Source organism: Prenolepis imparis, unplaced genomic scaffold (assembly GCF_030444845.1).
Source record: "Prenolepis imparis isolate NDT839.2.m4 unplaced genomic scaffold, iyPreImpa1.0 SCAF_15, whole genome shotgun sequence".
Taxonomy (NCBI): domain Eukaryota; kingdom Metazoa; phylum Arthropoda; class Insecta; order Hymenoptera; family Formicidae; genus Prenolepis; species Prenolepis imparis.
The window spans coordinates 1,760,117-1,776,431 of NW_028141173.1; the positions used below are offsets into that span (position 1 = coordinate 1,760,117).

Consider the following 16,315-nt stretch of genomic DNA (forward strand, 5'->3'; position numbering starts at 1 on the left):
TATAAAAACTGTCTCTTAAATATCCATTTATAAGTATATATAATTTCTTAAAACTTAAGTGTTGGAATACATTAGTACGTCGATATATGAGATATATCGATATCGGCATCATTTGCCATCAAAATCACGTTGCTTTATATATATTTCGCACTGTGTGTACAGCTGGATATTGTCAATGTTGACAGTATTGCAGAATAGACGATGTTTCCTCTCACGCCCGACTGAAACGATTTCGGCTGAGACATTTATCCGATGAGAATACACATCGGCAATTCACGATATAATTTAACAAAAACATTAAGCGCGCGCGCAACGAAAACGAACAATTACCGTTGTATTAGGAATCACAAAATTGTTCCGAGAAACTTTAACGAAATTCCGAACGCGGCGGTAATCGAATAAGGATACAGGTCTTTGGAAGGAACAAAGAGAACGTCGGGCGCGACAACAATTCTTGAAAACTCATTTAGCGAGAAGACGGGTGTTGAAAAGGGGAAATTGAGCGATCTAGAAAAAGAAAGAAAGACGGAGAGAGGAAGAGAGACAGAGAAAGAAAGGGGAGAGAAAAGAGAAGGGAAAAAATGAAATTCGCGCACGATAGGACGTATCCCCGATGAATACCAATGATCCCGCACGACCTGTCAATCACGACGAAGAGTTATCAGACATGCCTAATACGAACAAAGATGCGCCTCACACGTCAGCGGGTCAATTGCGTATAATTGAACCAGCAGAATCGAATTGGCACGATCCAATTATCTACCCCGCCCTTTACGATCCCCGCGTGTTCCCATTCCCGATGGCACGGTTATTTCCTATGCCCCAGTGTCTGTCATATATCCCTCCGAAATTCGTAAGGAGGTATCGCTCGTGTCAGCGATCAGAATCTGCAAAATTTCATCCCGACAGGCTTGCTGCCTCCATTTTCATTAACATATCGAATATTAATTACTGTACAGCCATTATAAGGTTCGTTCTCGATAGCGTCAAACGAATCTAACTTACAATATATAACTCTGAAAATTTTTGTACATTTATATATACATAAAAAAATATTATATAGCCAAAGATCGGAGCATTTTATAAAAAATTAAGAAGAACGATACGATTACGTTTGACATTGTCGATACCGGGGTTGGAAAACTAGAGAGACAGAATTATAACACACAGCAGACATTATCGAAGACACTTTGCGTACAAAAGACACACGTCGCCGAATGAATTTTCACTCGCGTCAAATCCGAGTGCCAATTGACACGCGGAGTTAACCCCAATTGTCACGTGTCAGTCACCGTTTAACTTTGCCTAGACGGCGCCGCCGCGCCGACTTGCCCGAAGAAGAAGCCAAGAAGTTTCCGAACAGAGTACACGTGGTGTACGTAGATACATACGTACATACATACGTTTCGTATCTGGGGCTTCTTACTTATAGTATCTACTTGGCAAATTTACGCCGTAATTATTCAACGCGTTTGTTTCCGCCTTCTGCTGTTAGCTGGTAGCATTTATTAAGGCACATTCCGCCCTTTAATATCTTTGATGCGAACAAATATCTATTAACGTGCACAGAAGCGCAATAGCGGTGTACATTACGATTGCCTCCTTGTTTAGGTTGTCTGCGCGAACCCTGTATTTTACGCTCGCCCGTCCCTTCTCAAGATATATAGGGTGAACTAAATGCGGCAATCTACATACGCAGCACGGTATCCTATATATTTGATCCTATATACAGAAGGTATATCAGTATTCTGTAAAGCTTTGCTTAATTATAAAATAACTCCCCAATAGTCTCTTCTTACATATACATATATATGTTCCAGAATTGTCTTCCCACGTGTAAGCCAGATAAAATATTTTATATGTGTAATGAAAATTTAATGGAAATTAGAAAGCAAGGTCATTTGTCGTATATTGTTATCAAGTTTTCGCTAAAATATATCTTGAATTTTGGATATTAAATATCATTACACTTTTTTACTCGATATATCTCTATATTAAAACAGTTAAATTCTTGTTTGATTTGTTACATTTAATATATGATGTTATGTAAAAAGAAAGTGTATAAAAATTTTTAATTTCATCTATTTGTAATAATATCCATGAGATAGCATTTCTTCCTCAAATTATAAATTATATATTTACACAAGCATTTCTTATATATATACATGGATTATATCTGTCGATCGATTTATAATTGCCTGCTTTCAAGTCGAATAAAGAAAAAACTGGAATATGCCTGATGCAACGAGACACGAACAGAACGGAAGAGAGGAATCTGCAATTAAGTTTTCCGTTAGGATGAACTCGCGAGCAGATAGTCAATCTGTAATAAATCATATAGGCATCATCTCGATCAACGTGAGAGGCGGCATCGCCTAACTACCGAGATAGTCGCAAACCGAGAAAAGTCTCTTAGGCCGGTATTCATAGTCCGTTCTTATTTCAAGACCGTCTTAAGTAATGTCTTAAGATGCAAATACGGCTCTGTGATTGGTTAATCACATCTTAAGATTGTACTTAAGACAGTCTTAAATATAAGAACCGACTATGAATACCGGCCTTAGAGTTGACCCACAGCTAGAACAGCTCTTCTCCTCTCTTCTACTCGCAGCGTGTGGCCAGTTTTAGAATAATCGCAGCTTCGTGGGGCCTTTAGTTCCCCCGGCAACGCCCCGGCGACGATATAAAGCTGACACGAGGGCGCATGTTGTTGTATTACGAACGACTCACGCTGCGACCGTTTACTAACACCATCACTTATTCAAGCTCCAAGTATTTCCACGATTGTGTAGCGCAATTGTAACGGATAAAGTTTCGCTACGGATAAACTTGACACGCTTTCGACAAACGCCTTAACTTCTATCGTAATTCGCTCAGAGATTTATGAGCGCTTTGCTGATAAATTAGATTTTGAAAGTGTAAAACGGACAATCGCGAAATCTAATTTTTTTTTGTTTTCTTTTTGTTAATCTCAGCTGGATTGTGTATCACGAGAGAGATGTAATTGCCGAGATATTTATTTCGAGTTGAATTGAAACAGATACGCGCGCGATCAATTTTACACTAGCAAAAAAATATCTTCGGCAATATAAAATTTGTTTAAGAAAAAATTGACGTTAGATTAAAAAAAAAATCTATAGAGAATCCGCGAATTTTCTTCGACTACTTTGACTATTTTGTCACGTTGTCGTCCGCTCATCGCGAATATACTTTACTTTCTCGAGGGAACCATATGTGTCGGAACGAAAGGGTAGTATGTCAAATGCATGTAAAAGAAACCGCCGTCGACGAAAAAGACGAAAGGGACGTGACTAAGGAAAGATGGCTTTTAAAAGTACGACTGCTATACGAGTAAACGGTCGGCTAAAGAAGCGCCGACTTAAAGAAGAATAGCAGCGCGCTCGTATTACTATATTTAAGCAGAGCGACTATAAAGAGAGAATCGTAGAGAGAGTGTGGATCAAGCGACGAGTACAATCGTTTTATCGCGGATATCGTGTTCTTAACGATTATATATAACGCGATTCGAAGACACTTTTTTTTCACCGTCCTTTCTTACTCTGAATGCTCTTTTTATTTTTTTTAAATTTTATTTTATTTTTTTATTTTTTTATTTTTTTTCAAGTTGGTCGGACGCTCTTTTGCACGCGCTTAATTAGCATATACATATGTATACATATTTTAACAACGTACTTTCCCTATAACAACGGTGACATTCGATATATTTTCCTAATTAAATAAATGTTTCTTTCGCAAAAAAGGCATAAGTTGAATTGAAATATTAATTGACACGAAAATAAATTAATTAAATCGTGTTGCTAATTTTTTGATAGAAACTTATAATAAATTATTATTTAAAGTGTAAATGAAGAAAATGGGGCGTGGTTATTATTAGAAATTGGCAGAAAATTATATTTTCGATAACAAACTATTTATGTTATTCGATATATCATAAACCATGTTTAAATAATTGTTGCAATCCAAAATCATATAATATCTCATAATATATCATAATCTGTGCATAAGAATATTACTACGGTTAGCTGATTACGCATTAAATTGGACTATATCCGATATGAAATCATATGAACATTATATTCATACAAGAAACATAATACATAACAATTATTTTGAGATTGGCATAAAATTACTTTCCAAAACTTCATTAAAATAGATAGAATATTAATTTGCGTATGCATTCAATTGTTACTGTTTATACATTTGCTATATATTTTCAAAAACTAATACAAATTATACGATTGTTTATGCTTTAAACTTTAAAAAAGAGATTATTAAAGACTATTATTTATATCGTAAATATTAACTTTCTATATATTAATTTTTTCTATCAAGTCAAAAAAATTCTATTGCGATAAAGCCTAGATAAAACTTTTCGATCGAGAAAAGAACGAAATTTCTATTTTATCCGATAAAATTCTGTAATTTTCAACACTGAATAATTCTGCAACTGACTCGCGGCTAAAACAACCATCATTTTTCTTCGTTCACTCTCCCGATCAAAGTTATCTTAGCCTCCGTCGCCCGAATCCATTCCGTCGAAGGTCTACCGCAGTGACCAAGATCAATCTCGTCTCAAAGATCGGATACATGTCTTATCGCCGCGAAGATTAAAGCCACGGTGTCTCGGGCAGAATATCGAAAAACAAGCGGAGCGGACCAATAACGCGTTCGCCAAATAACGAGCCTAAACGCACGACGATGGTGAAGGGTCTCGGCTCAACCCAGCTCGACGCCCTTCATCCATCTTCTTACGAGCGCCGTGTCATGGGCAGCATGACATTTTCGCGTCGGAGAAAAACTGTCGGACAATCCGGATGGAGAGGGAAAGACAGAGAGGATAAGGGAGGAAAACGCGAAATTGTGTGCGTGTGCGCGACGTATATCGCGTTCAACTTTGACGATGACAACGAGAGATAGGCGAGCAAAAACAGAAAGGTCGATCCCGCGAAATAGGCTGGATAAAAAGGGAGTAAATATTTCGCCGGACCCTACTGTGCGACCTACCATATAGACTACCCTATTGTCCCTTTCACGTGGACTATCGATAAAACGAACCCCTAATAAGATAGGCGCGAACGTTCGTGGGATAAGCGCCGTTAGGCTCGAAAAGGATGGATAAAATTAGATAATTATTTACCGTATTACCGTATATTTCCTGGTCGATATAACCACCGGATTTCTTCTCCATCTTCTCTTCGAGAATCTTAAGCTATCGCGTATCTCTCGGCGTATCTCTAATTAAGAGCTTTTCATACTTATGATTACTACGGTTAATACTACACAGCATAACATGTTTTATGTTTACTTTATGTAATTGCAATTGCTCCGCTGTGATGTATACTTTCTGATCTGATTACGTATAACGCCTTAAATGGTATCGGTATAGTCGACGGAATACTTATATTGTTAGAAAAAAATAGATAATGATACGCCAATCGGCGCGTACATGTACTCAAGTCTATCTTTGAAAAACAAGACGATGATAATGACCGCTTCGATCTACGATTTCCATATCCCTTTTCTCTCCGCTTCCTTTTCCGTTCTAGCCCGCGGTGATTCGCGGAGGATGTTGCGGACCGAACGCAGGCAGGGCTCGGTATAATATCGCGATGAATTCAAATTTCGATGCTATATAGACGCACGAAAATAATATCCATATTTATTCACAGCGATGGAAAGTAGTTTAAAAAAGGACGACCCCAATAAAATACCTCCAAAGGTTTCCGATTGCAAAAAAAAGCAATAATCATTTTAATATAATCCTATCCATATCTAAAAAAAAAAAGGACGAGTATAAATAAGTTAGTATCGAATAGCGTAATACTTTGTATGGAAATAAGATTTTATATATTTTGAAAATCTTCTCTTTTCTGTATTTTTTTAAATTGGAAATTTATTTTTACTTTCTTTTAAATTTATGTGAGATAATCCTGATTGAGGCAAACTCATATGTAGTATTTATACACGATGTTTCTCTTATTACACATATGCTGTATGTATCGAACTACAATATATTTTACAATATTACGCACGGCATCGAAAATCGAATTCGCCGAAATAAAACCGGTTTCGAATCTTCCTCAAGACACACGTCGAGACTTCTCTCCAAGTGGCAGAGAATAATCGTGGCGAAACTCATCGCGATATTGAGGGATGAAAAAGTATAAAGAGTCTCGGGTAAGGATTATAAGGATTATAAGAAAAAAGATCTGACCATGAGAGAATATACGCTGAAGATAATCATCTCGATCTCCTCGATCAAGGAGAAATGAAGTAAAAAAAGGAGTATCTCTCGACGCGAACTTGGACTCTTTTGCGAGTCTCGACGTCGCACACGTCATCATAATTCATCCCGGTGACTGCTATGAATTATAAACCGGCTCTTCCAAGCGTGAAAATTTATATTAAAAATGATAGAGATTTGCATTGTGTGCCGAATAACTAGATAACTGATATGAAGATATTTTATCGGATTAATTCGTAGCGACTTGTATTGGACAGGTGATAGATTCTCGTATTATTTTAGTGTATTTTATACTTATACTCTCGGAGCTTTATACTCGTGCATCATTGTATTTTACTTTGTTATAATTTATCACGTTCATCTTTAGCATACGGAGTACTTCGATCGAGATAAAAATAATAAAAGAATCTAAAAAATTTAGCGCGATCTCATAATTATCAAAAAATTACATATAAAATGGCAGTAAAATAATATGAGATAAATACCTTCAAATTTGCAAAGTGTAATAAAAATATATAAGACTCGATATAACTTTTACATCTGTTTCGTGCATTAATGTGCCATGGTTGGAGAACGTTCATTGACTAATAACGTGAGTTTAAAAAAAAGAATATATTATACAAAATACACATTTTTATCGACAAAGAATCGTGAGAGAGAATTTATATGTGGAGCGCGAAGCAGAGAGTTAGCCGCAATATCCTGAAATCCGGATAATACGTCATCAAATTTTGTAGCCCATAATAACCACCGTATAATAATAATGACGATAATAACAATGACAAAATAAAAGATAATGAAGGTAGAAAGACCGGGAGGATTTATACACACGAAGAGAGAAGAGACGAGAGATTCACACAGAGATTCTCCGGTCAAGAGAACAGAAGGAAGAAGGACTCGGTGGTGAAGCAGCAGCAGCAGCAGCAGCAGCAGCAGGGGGGCTGCGGCGAAGAGAAAGGAAGATGAAGGGGAGAAGAGGGAGGGCGAAGGGCAGCGGAGCGAGTAGTGTACACGACGCGTGGTCCCAGCATCGTTTCCCGTCCTGATTGGATGCTGGCTCGTGGCCGGCGCTCGCCATTCACCGGAAACGTGCCATCGGGCCCTGGCCGGGGCCCTGGCGTGCTCCCTGCGGCCTCTCTTGCCCCTCGTCACGCCTCAACCGACCCGTTCTGCGGCGAGAGCGAGGCGATCTCTCTCTCTCGTTCTTATACGATCCCTCTCACCCTCTCATCTCCCCGTTGCCCAGCGGCGGATTAAAGCGATCCGAGACCTTGAGCGCGAGTCGAGTCGAGCTCTAGGATATGTATATACATATGTATGCCTACATATATTCTATGCGTAATACCGTGTAGTATCATTATTATTACAAAGCAGAGCGGAGAAGCAAGTAAAATTCTTAATTAAAGAAAAATTGAAGTTTCAAATAAGAGACGATAAATTCGCGGCGATAAAAGCAAAGACGAGAAAATTGTTTACGCAAATGAAATGACACTAACGACCGAAAATAGGGTAAATTAAAACGGCTATCAAACTGCGATACATTTTATCTGGTACAAATCTAAATTGCATCGCTGATAGGAGGAAATAATGGCACCGATTGAAACAAACTCGCGCGTTTTTATTCTCTCCGAAATACCAGTATGCTAATTATACGCAATCAGAACGAAAAGGAGCCTCGTTTTACACGCGAGACTCTACTAAGCACGCGCCTGTTGCACCCGGCAAGTAATCCGCCACTGGCCTCGATCTCATCCTTCTCGTCCTTTTACCTCCCCCCGTACCCTCTTCATTCTCTTCATCCTGATTGCCGCCACACCCTTCCCCTCCCCCCGCCTTTCCCGCGCCTGTTCGTCTCTCATCTTGCTGCTCTTTCACAGCCGGGACGAGGAAGGACCGGTCAAACCGGTCGGTCGGGGCCTCTCCGAAGCTACCGGTGTCCCAGGGCATATCGGGAGTGAGCTGCTGCGGTTCTTTCTCTCTCTCTTTCTCTGCCTCTCGCGAAGAATCGCGCGATCGACCAAGGTAATTGCGAGAGTGCGAAGCTTGGGCAACAACCCAGTTTCGACGCGATTTAATGTCGCTCGATGTCGCCCGCTCGATTCTGGGCCCGTTTAAGACGAGATATAGGCGGCACAGACTGTTTCCCGCGAACGGACGGTTTACAGCCACTTTTCAGATTACGAGATACGCGCATAAGCGAGGCAATCAACTGCTTCTTTCGAATGTACAGTTGCGTCTATCGTAGAGCAATCATTTTGCCCACGAGCCTTAAACGGCCCGTAACTTCGCGTCTCTCAGACGCTAAGTACATTTCCCCTTTTTCTCCGCTCCCGGCAATATCGCTGTGCGCGAGTTTATATTGAAAATATATATATATATATATATATTTTTTTTTTTTTTCGTCGCTGTTAATATACAGTAGAACGTGAAATCTTGTTATAACGGTAAGCTCTTTTTGGAATGGAAATTTCGAATTATATTTCAACAGATTTTACTGCCTAGCTGAATCGCGTGATTCGCATCTTCGCGTATTTACAATAAAAAATTAAATTATCCGATTATTTCATTATTCTTCCTCTTTTACAATCATCGCATTAGCGAATCGTCGAAAAAAAACTCGTGCGTTAAAAGTTTCACGATTACAGGTTTCCGTTTAAAATATGAAACAATCTTCGGATTATATCATCGCGCGGCATCTTTTTTTCGCGGGTTTATCGCGGATAAATACGGGTCATTAACTACGTCATTGATGCAATATCGCGAGATATTTCGAACAGGTAGTCGGACAAAAACCCCGTGGGACAACCGAGAATCAGAAATCTCGCTTTTCGGCTCGCCAGAAACAGGCTTAATAAAGGCTCAGGGCCCTCTAATACCTCCCATAATTTAGCATACGAGCGCTTTCGCGACAAAAAAAATCTACGCGCGCATACATTTTGCCTCTGTTTTAACGCGCGATTTAACCGCTTCAAAACCGGTAGAAATATTTGCAGTTCAGGGTAGAACGGATTGCGCACAATGCAATCGTAATATCGATCGTCTCGACTATCTAGCGGACCGTCTCTATTAAATTTCGACATAGTTATCGCGATGAAATGAACGTTATTTACACAATAATCGCATCATTTACGAATGGCGAGGTAGGGATTGGTGAGAACAACGTGCTAACGAGGGAGCGTTTCGAATTATCAAACTGCCCGGAGAGGATTGCATCATTAAAGAGAAACTCAAAACACACGATACAAGTATATATTTTAATATATACATGATCTGTATGTATTTAATTGGCTTATCTTTCTGACGCGTCAGAGATCGCGCTATTTTCAAAAATATCAAGGCAAAACTCTCGTCTCGCAAAACGAATTTATTTATTAACTAACGTAAATCTTTCAAACATTTTTTTTTATATACATAAATGGAAACTTTTGTCTTTGTTGAAGTATCTATGTAACTGGCTACAAACGAAACGAATAAACAGTAGTTTTTCAATGCAGGACCATCTTTTTTAGATTTTCGGATTTTTCGAATGTATATTTTTTCATTTTGCAAAATTTAACCTGTTCTCTAAAAAATGGTATTTATTTCACGTTATTTCAAAGAGTTATTTAACGTTGTAACTCCGTAACATTGGATTTCGATTTTATCCGTAATGTTTTTCTATGAGACCGTATATAGCCTATAATAATCTGAATTTGGAAATTATTACATAATCATGTTTAAATGCGTTTAATTGGATTTGTGTACAAATTGCATACTGTGTGGACGCACATGAGGATAATATATATTGACGAAATAATAATAAATAATAGAGCGCGCGCGTAAAAGACTCACACGTGCGATGAGTCGTGAAAGGATCGATTTCAAGCTAAATGAGAGTACCTCTCGTCCTGTATTTACGAGGCATAGATTAATCGGTAGGTCGAGAAAGTGAGAGGGATGAGAGAAAGAAAGAGGCTGCATCGAGGCGCGTATCAAATTAGTCGAACGTGTAATCCCTACGTTGATCCGTATGGTTCTTCGTCATATCTCGTTGGCCGTGAAGCTTTACGCGCGATTTTTCGCGTTGGGAAACCATTCATTGTTCGTCCATCCATCGCGGGCGCGAAACGCGAAAAACGTGTGTTACACGACAGGTTTTCCATTTTCTCGCGCAACGATTAGATCGGTATTTCTCATATACAACATCCCCTCATAATCCACTTTCACGCTTCATTAATGACACGCATGCAAAATGATGGCTCGCGCCATATTAAATTTTTTCGATCGTTTCACGATCGTGATCGATAGTTGAGAAAATGTATACCGCGTCAGTCCCTACTCGACTCAAGAAAAAAGATTATTTTCTTCCAAATATAAAGTAATTAAAAATATAAATTAATTTTTTTTTTTCCAATACTCGATATTAAATGTTTGACAGTCTAAATTGTTGCTTTTCGCTAATTAATGGATTGATATATTGCTTATATTTTACAAAATTCATATTATAATATATATTTATATACCCATTTCAATATTTAGCATGTTAATATTTTAGTAATGGGATATTAATTTACATTCGAAATTAATAGGAAATTATTTCACAAAATTTGGTTTATTAATAAATTTAATCCGTCCTACATTTACAACGAGCATTAGACCTCTCGCGCGATGGTATATTAAAATTCGCAGTTATTTATTTTAATAATAATTCAAAGCTACTTGATCAAACGCGCGCGTGATATGACAAGCACAAAATCTCGCTCATTTAACGACCCATGGTACCGCAGAAAATATTTATATACTTCTCTCGCTTTTGATAAGTCTAAAATGTTTTTCCCCTCTCCGGCACATTTCAAGAATAATAAATTCATATTATGAAGAGCAGCACATCATATAAAATTATTAACTATTTTTTAACTAGTGAAATTATTTACTAATTGAGAGATATGTATGTATTACGAGTACTTTTCTGTGTTCTTTCCTCAAATCTTTGCTCAAAATCATAATATTTTGTTTTAATAAATTTATATATATATATATATATATATATATATATAATTTCCTCTTCAAAGGGAATCCGATTTCTGATTCCCTCTTCGAGAATTATCAAACGTCGAAATTCGTCAACGTGAAAGGTGCGTTTCATCTCGTAACGTTAGTCCGCCGTTTCCGATTGACCGGGGTGGAACCGCGTAAACCAAAGCCGTATCCAGCGAAGCATAATACTACCGGTATCTTGTCCGATGCGAGCCGCGAGATAAAGGTCAATTCTATCGAATTGCGGCGCCTTCGAGCGTACAGAAATGGGCAACAGGTGGAGAGCGAGAGACCAGCGCGAGAAGCCACCGCCCTGATCAATACTTAATTACGCGTCTCCGCATCGGAGGGATGCTCCAACTCGTCTCGGTTCTCCACCTTTTCTTTTAACACCGTTCTCTTGTCCTCCTCCCGCCCCTTTTCTTCCCTCTCCCCCCGCTTTTCCGCGCTGGTCCCTTTCTTTTCTGGCGGTCACAGTAGGTATTTCCGATTAAGCGCTTTTTCCGCCGAGCATTTCACCCTTCTCCTCCCCCTACTTTTCGTCCCGGAGACGATGTCGTCGGAGAAAAACAGACCCGAGAGAGATGCGAGACATCCATTTTCGTTCCTCTCCTCTCCTCTCCTCTCGGAGATTTCTCTCACCGCACGCGCGACATTTTCTCTCTCCTCCCGTGTCCATCCCCCGAGTTAAGTCCCGCTTACGTCGCTCCATTTTCACTGTCTGGAGATTGCGGCTATTGCACGACGCAACATATATACGAATATATACGGATCGATCGCCGCGAAGATGAAATCCCGTCCTAATCCGTGCGATGAATTGCACATATGTGACGTTTGTCTGGTTGATATTTCTCACCAGTCAAAATGAAGAATCGCGACATTGTGCGACACAGTTCGTTATCGAGCATCAAACTAACGACTATGAATTAAGAAGCTCTTATCGAAGCATGTATAAATTGAAAACAAAGTTAAATTCCATATTAAATTAGATTAAATAATACTGCGTGAGAGAGGGAGAGAGAGGAGGGGATTATTTCTGTAACGTTCGCATACAGTGCACAGTATATTTACCATAATGCAGTCTCGATATGAATATCAAAAGTTGCGAAATATGTATATGTGCGGTGCAAGTTTAAATTCGCGCAAAAGAGAGTACGCGTACGCGTATACTTCCCTCGGAAAAGTTGCTCGTTATGCAACTTGTTACGGGAGATGTACATAATTCTCGCACGAGATGTACAACAGACTTTACTACTAACGTTTCTCGTTATGCCCCGACGGTTATACGAGGCAAAGGGCCAGGGATCTGTATCCGGAAACTTCCAATCGATGTGTCGCAGGCGATGAATTGATCGAACGTCGGAAGTAAAATTATATAGTTACCCGAAAGTGTGCCGAGAGAGAGAAAGAGAGAGGGAGGAAAAGAGGAAGAGAGTTGCGATTTTAATAAACATATACTCTCGTACATACATATACGTATACACATACCTACCCTTTCGACTTTTTACGACTTCGAAACCAGCGCGCGTATATAAGCGCGACCCCTGTAATTGCCTATTACTATAATTGACTGCCTGTCGGTCGTTCCACCTCGCGATAATGGGAATCGATTAACGCGCCTCGCGCTTTGTACCTATTTGATACGAATGTACACGTAGTACGCGCGAGCGCGTATTACGTGTAAGAAGGTGATAAATTACATTAATGCGTCTCCAGACACGTGCGCGTATGTTATTCATTCGATTATGACGAGAATGTCGCCCAGAGAGATCTTGCTATTTCTCTTCCTGAACTTATTGATCCATATACTTTGAAAAAATTTTGAAAAACTCAACGCTGATTCTTGTCTGACTTAATTAAAATATATTGAAATTTGTTTCTAATTAAATTAACAATTATTTGTGACTTTCAATCTTATTAGATACATTAGCCGAAAATATAATTTATGTTGAATCTAATTAAAAATAAAATAAAAAAATAAGACGTTATTAGTTGCTTAGAAACAAAATTTTAATGTGCACACATAACGCATTAAAGTCGACTATGATCTGGTCTTTTGATAAAATTAAGGAAATAGTCATCCAATTAGCTATAATGTGAAGGTACTTCATATTCATCATGTTGCGTCTTTTGTATAAAAAAGATTATATATTATATATTATATATAAGAGAAGATTTTCACGTTATTCAGTTTTAATACGTAAACGAAATGGATAATAAAATTTTAAACATTAAAATGTTGAAAAAAAATATACACAATAATTAATTCAAATTGAGATATAATTTAAATAATTTGCGTATATTTAAAATAATGTTAATGTTAAAAAGCTGAGGTATATAGAGTCGCAAGCTCTTTTCGCGCACAAAATTTTAACGCACATACATCAGTGCATCAAAGTCGACTAGAATCTAATCGGTACTCTTTTGAGGAAATTAAGGAAATAGTTTGATGAGACAACTTTTAGCATAAACTCTCTAATGATGCATTTGTAATCTTTTTAAACCTTTCGATCCGATTAGCTGTATGAGGCAGCTTTCATCATGCAGCATCTTTTATATAAAAAGATTATTATATAAAGAAAGATTTTCACGTTACTCTCTTTTGGTATGTAAAACAAAAAAAAACGGATGATAAAATTTTAAACATCAAAATTATTAAGGAAAAAATGTATCCGATTCGAAGCGAGATATAATTTAAATATAATCTGTGTATTTATAATAATGTTAAAATATGATAAAAATAAATGAAGTGTGTGTGAGTGGCTTAACTACTGTTTCAGATAAATCATATATTGACGCGCTAATTTACGTGACAGGCGAAATTTAATTTTAATTAGAAATTTATAATTTTAATATGAATATTTCATTATTTATAGTTGAATAAAAGCGATTGTGTATTACATTATACACAACAGGCACAACAGCGAGGCCATTACAATTTTTAATTACACTTCAATTATTTGTTTGGTACCAAATGATTCTGTAATCAATGTACTATTAAAATGTATAATCGATGAATTTTTGACTCGTCTTAAAATATTAGATATCGATACTTTTTTGACGCGGACCCTGTGCGACGCATCCTTATTTTGTGTTTATCGTATTAAAAAATTTGTACGCTGGTGTCTGCATGGTACCAAAAGATTCTGTAATCAATGTACTATTAAAATGTATAATCGATGAATTTTTGGCTCGTCTTAAAATATTAGAAATCGATACTTTTTTGACGCGGACCCTGTGCGACGCATCCTTATTTTATGTTTATCATATTAAAAAATTTGTACGCTGGTGTCTGCATGGTACCAAAAGATTCTGTAATCAATGTACTATTAAAATGTATAATCGATGAATTTTTGGCTCGTCTTAAAATATTAGAAATCGATACTTTTTTACCGCTGACCCTATGCGACGCAACCTTATTTTATGTATATCAAGTTAAAAAATTTGTACGCTGGTGTCTGTTTGGTACCAAATGATTCTGTAATCAATGTACTATTAAAATGTATAATCGATGAATTTTTGGCTCGTCTTAAAATATTAGAAATCGATACTTTTTTACCGCTGACCCTATGCGACGCAACATTATTTAGTGTATATCAAGTTAAAAAATTTGTACGCTGGTGTCTGTTTGGTACCAAATGATTCTATAATCAATGTACTATTAAAATGTATAATCGATGAATTTTTGACTCGTCTTAAAATATTAGAAATCGATACTTTTTTGACGCGGACCCAATGCGACGCATCCTTATTTTATGTTTATCGTATTAAAAAATTTGTACGCTGGTGTCTGCATGGTACCAAAAGATTCTGTAATCAATGTACTATTAAAATGTATAATCGATGAATTTTTGGCTCGTCTTAAAATATTAGAAATCGATACTTTTTTACCGCTGACCCTATGCGACGCATCCTTAATTTAAGTATAGCAAATGAAAAAGTTTGTACGCTGTTGTCTGCTTGGTACCAAAAGATTCTGTAATCAATGTACTATTAAAATGTATAATCGATGAATTTTTGGCTCGTCTTAAAATATTAGAAATCGATACTTTTTTGACGCGGACCCTGTGCGACGCATCCTTATTTTATGTTTATCGTATTAAAAAATTTGTACGCTGGTGTCTGCATGGTACCAAAAGATTCTGTAATCAATGTACTATTAAAATGTATAATCGATGAATTTTTGGCTCGTCTTAAAATATTAGAAATCGATACTTTTTTACCGCTGACCCTATGCGACGCAACCTTATTTTATGTATATCAAGTTAAAAAATTTGTACGCTGGTGTCTGTTTGGTACCAAATGATTCTGTAATAAATGTACTATTAAAATGTATAATCGATGAATTTTTGGCTCGTCTTAAAATATTAGAAATCGATACTTTTTTACCGCTGACCCTATGCGACGCATCCTTATTTTATGTTTATCATATTAAAAAATTTGTACGCTGGTGTCTGCATGGTACCAAAAGATTCTGTAATCAATGTACTATTAAAATGTATAATCGATGAATTTTTGGCTCGTCTTAAAATATTAGAAATCGATACTTTTTTACCGCTGACCCTATGCGACGCAACCTTATTTTATGTATATCAAGTTAAAAAATTTGTACGCTGGTGTCTGTTTGGTACCAAATGATTCTGTAATCAATGTACTATTAAAATGTATAATCGATGAATTTTTGGCTCGTCTTAAAATATTAGAAATCGATACTTTTTTACCGCTGACCCTATGCGACGCAACATTATTTAGTGTATATCAAGTTAAAAAATTTGTACGCTGGTGTCTGTTTGGTACCAAATGATTCTATAATCAATGTACTATTAAAATGTATAATCGATGAATTTTTGACTCGTCTTAAAATATTAGAAATCGATACTTTTTTGACGCGGACCCAATGCGACGCATCCTTATTTTATGTTTATCGTATTAAAAAATTTGTACGCTGGTGTCTGCATGGTACCAAAAGATTCTGTAATCAATGTACTATTAAAATGTATAATCGATGAATTTTTGGCTCGTCTTAAAATATTA

At 37.2% G+C, this 16,315-nt stretch overlaps 1 protein-coding gene across 2 annotated transcripts in view; it reads right to left on the bottom strand.

Moving 5' to 3' along the window:
- The window catches only part of Sns (sticks and stones), a 303,040-nt gene that overhangs the window by 207,289 nt on the left and 79,436 nt on the right, over positions 1-16,315 (bottom strand). The window lies entirely within an intron of this gene.